The sequence below is a fragment of the Bemisia tabaci genome, chromosome 8 (genome assembly GCF_918797505.1).
Source record: "Bemisia tabaci chromosome 8, PGI_BMITA_v3".
Lineage (NCBI taxonomy): Eukaryota > Metazoa > Arthropoda > Insecta > Hemiptera > Aleyrodidae > Bemisia > Bemisia tabaci.
This window is the reverse complement of record NC_092800.1, coordinates 37917076-37921620: the sequence shown is the minus strand read 5'-3', so window position 1 is coordinate 37921620 and position 4545 is coordinate 37917076.

Here is a 4545-nt window from a genome sequence, read left to right as displayed (position 1 = left end):
AAGGAGCCATCATGCTGTTTTATTATGTATATAGTTCAAGCCCGAATTTTTAATGCTATAGGCTTCCATCGTGACTTACTCTTTGCCTGTTTTCCTGATATAAGTGACCCTCGAAAGTTGGCAACACTTTAGTCCCTTTTAATAAAAAAAAAAACAATCGTTATTCCGTCACCTTCCGGCAAAAGTATCACAAGTGCCATGCGACGTTTCAAAATTTCCGCCGCCATTTTACTTCATTACAGAGAAATTGTTCAACGAAGCAGTCCGAGAATTTCACTGAATTTTCCTTGTGTTGCCGATAAAATTCAGTGAAATTTTCAAGCAGATTCAAACAATAATTTCCTTGTAAAAAAATAAAATGACGGTGGACATTTTTGAACGTCGCATGGCGCATGTGATACTTTAGCCAGAAGTTCTGGCTAAAGTATCACATGCCAGAAGGTTACGATTCCTGATGACTTTTCGCAAAAACACGCTTGTTCCTTAAACACACATGCACCAACAGTTTTCGTAGGTAGGCAAGCTCTTTCATGAATGAGCCAGAAATTGATTTTTTTGTAAAAAATAAATTGTGAAGTTAGGCAATCCGGCCACGTGAGGTAGGGGGCAACTATGCTCATCAGGACAGTGAAAAATTTGGTCGAAAATATCGATTTTCAGTTTTTGAAGCTTCATTCTACCTAAATATAGCAGAAGCGAAGCGTGAGTGATCGATTATAGATATTTACCCATTTGAAGCTGTGGTAATCGAATCGATTATGAAAGTGTCCGTTGCGAACACCCTGTTTATCGATCCTTTTTCACAGGTTTAAATGGCAGATCAATCGATCCATCGCAAAACACGCCACGCCACTGGAATGTACATGGGCTGATCCTATGGGCCGTTCATTTCATACTCTATGGAGGGATAAATGCACAATCTTGAATCGATGACTGAACACACACACGCCTATTTACTTGAACGGTTGCAAAGATGCTTGATAGCCTTTGTTTCGTGCAAAACTGTTGGGCGAGGTCGGCGAACCGAGGGTGGGTTCTGGCTCAACCGAAGAAAAATTATTAGCATCATAGTATTGGCATTACGTCAATAATAAATTCTGTTTGCGTCTGCCCAACCCCAACCCCGTAAGACCACTCCCCCATGCTCCCGATACGGTATACCCATGCCTTTTAAGGGTGTGTGTGTGTGCTGTAAGTCGTCGATCTTTTATCAGTCGGTGAATCCTCGCTAAACCCCAGTCCGACAAACGCGGGTCTTAAAACTCCATCCTTACATTATGTCAGCCGGCTGATTGTTGAAATTGATAGACAAAGCGATAGACAAATAAGACATAGGGAGTATAGAGCGATCCCTTGATTGAAATGGGTAGTTCCTATAAACAATGGGAGAAAAAGATGGACTAATATCGGGTCTTACTTGGGTTGTCGTTAGTTAGTCTGTTATCTACCTTCTTTGTGCATTGCAACCACCCACTTCCACCGATAGGATCTCTTCATATCCTTTTTGTCTTATTTGTCTATTGCTTTGTCTACCAATTTCAACAATCAGCCCGTAGCAAAGGCTGCATCAGAAATCAGGAAAAAAAAGAAGAAGAGAAAGAAAGGACGAAAAGGCAGAGTAATATTTATTAGGAAGAGAAGATAAAGATGAGAAAGAAAAGAAAAAATAATGCAAAAATATGGTGAAGCAAAGGAAAGAGGAAAGGAGGACGAATGAGAAAAAGAGAAAGGATTATCAAATAAGAAAACTTTAAATCCCCTTTTTGCCGTTAAGACTTGATGTGACTCGGTTACTTGTTTCAAAATTCGGTCCACATGCGATTTTATATGTATCAAAATATGCTGCACATTCGCACTTGAAGACACATTCCTCAGACTTGACCGACGTTAGATGATACGCAACGCGGCCTCCGTAGCAGGCAACACTGCAATGCGGCAGGCGCCTTGATGCAACTATTCCTGCTCAGTGGCCGTCTGTATTGCATACAGCAATACTTGAAGGCGTTTCAACTACGCGTTGCTACGGCTCTGCTGCGGTGCATTTTATGCTTGGCCGCACGACTTGCACTATCTTGGAATTAATTTATTTTCCCTCGTCTTTCAACCGCTTTATTATCTTTCTCTTCCTTCTTCTTCTCTCTTGCCTGTTTCTCCTTTTTCCTCTACCTCTACTTACACCATTTTCATTATCATATCGATTTTTGAAAAGTATTTTCAACACAATAAAACTTAAAAATTAGTAAATTGGACATTAATGGTTTTCAATTCAACACGATTCAATTCATCTTCATCTTTTATAAATACGTTGTTTTTAATTTCCTCCTTCATTTTCGTCTTCCTATTTGGAAGATTGCTACTTGCTGAAAATGCGACCCTACTAGTAACGAGGCGTGAATGATCGATTTTCGATATTTCTCTATTTGAAGCTATGGTAAAGAATCGATTATTAAGGTGTTCGTTGCGAACACCCTGTTTATCGATCCTTTTCCATAGGTTTAAATGGCAGATCAATCGATATATCGCAAAACACGCCACGCCACTGGACTCTACTCGCGACAACCCTTAGCAAACACACGATGTGTGATTACCTACATTAAACCTCATTCATTGCTGATAATAATACAATTTATTGCAATTTTTCCCCACTAAATTGGAACCAGGCTACCACAGAGCAAAGCGAGATTAATAAAGACGCGACTCAATGTAAACAGGGAGAGAAATGTGTGATTGAGATCTCAAAAATTGTTAGGAAATAGAGCGATAAATTCTCGTCGCATTTCTACGTTCACTCCTGTCGAACAGCCGTCTTTGCGCACAGCACAATGGTGCAGTAGTAAACCCTGAGACTAGTTTGATTGATGTTTGCAATGTGAACAAAGTTGCCTCGTTTTGCGTGAAATTCGGTTCATTTCAAAAGCAATATTGTATAATCATTTGACAAAGTCACCAAGAATTCCCTTGTAGGTATCTCAAATCTGAGATTTAACTATTTCTCTAATACGTAGGTACTAGAGAAACTGTTCCCTTAATACAAGGTATACTCTGCAGTATATAGTTCGAAGATGTTCATCGGTTGTGGTAGCACAACGAAATGTGACTTCCGGGAATTTTTAAAATATTGTTCCAGAATCCAAAATATTCACTTCATCGTTGACCATCGAATCGTTCTATTAAAACATTGTAACCGGAAAACTGACCCATAAAAAAAAAAAAAAAAAAAAAACTATCTAGGCCCTAAATATATTTTCTCCCCCTTCAATTTTAGCACAAGATTTATCAAACAATATTTTTTTAAAAAAGTGTCATTTGCACGTTGATTTATGTGATATTCTTTACATATTCATACAGCACTGTTATGGAAAACATTGCATTTCAGAATATTTATGCATTACTCTCTAAATGAATATCATACGAAAAAGGGTTGGCAATACATCTTAGATCCGAAGTATGTACAGTATATTCCGATTTAGATCCTTTTTTGCCCCCAAAAAAGAGAGTAGTTTAAGTGCGAAGCGGTACTGTCTCTTTTCGCGGAGTGAACTCCACTTTGACAATGTGCGGAGTTATTTCCGCTCTTTCGGAACGGATAGGACTCTTTATCCGTATCACTCAAGTTTTTTTGCGGGGAAAAATAGTATCCAGTATAGGAGCGGTTCCTAATAGTATGGTAAAAAAATATGTATTGCATTTAACAAAAGGGAACCAGCTTGATTACAGTGTTGTAAAAATGTTGCCTCTCCGTAATCATCTAGAAAATTTCCCAGAACAGCAATTTTTTTTGCTTCCCACCAAATCATTGGCATTTTTAAAGGGCAATAGTTGTGTAAACTTTAATACTGTGCATATATTGAGTATTTTCAAAAGAAAAGAAAATGCACAATTTTGAAAAAACTGCAATCGCGCCGGTTCCTTTTGCTAAATGCGAGCCATATAATCTAAATAGATTGCATTTTGCAAAAAGGAACCAAGAGTATTCCATTGTTGCTAAGATTGTGCAATTTACGATCCTTGCAATAAAATTACTAAAACCTTGCAAAAAGTTAAAACTACAATGGTAATTTTGGTTTTGAATTTATAGTTTATTGGGAGTAGAGATAAAACTTGTTAAGATGATCAGGTTATATTTGCGAGGTAAAAAAAGTTGCACGATCTTTGCGACTTTGGAATACTCATGGTTCCTTTTTGCAAAATGCGATCCAAATTGACTATATTTTGCAATTAGGGACTATAAATTCTAGCTCGGTTTAAAAACAACGTATGTGCCATTAGTTTCCCTATGCACTATGCACAAGTGTTTTTCCAAAAGAGCCAGAATTTATAGTTCCAAATTGCAAAATGCAATCCAAATAATCTTCATGAATCCAAGATATTCAATCCGAATCGACATCGTTGTGTGGGAACTGCCGGCCCGTGGCGCGGTCTGGTGATTTCCATAACTCGCCCCCGAACCCCCACACCCCCGCGGCCCCGTACCCCCACCCCGCCCCCGCGGGTTCGCTGGGCCCCGTCAAACAAGTGTCTCGGCGCGCGCCACCGACCCGCGCC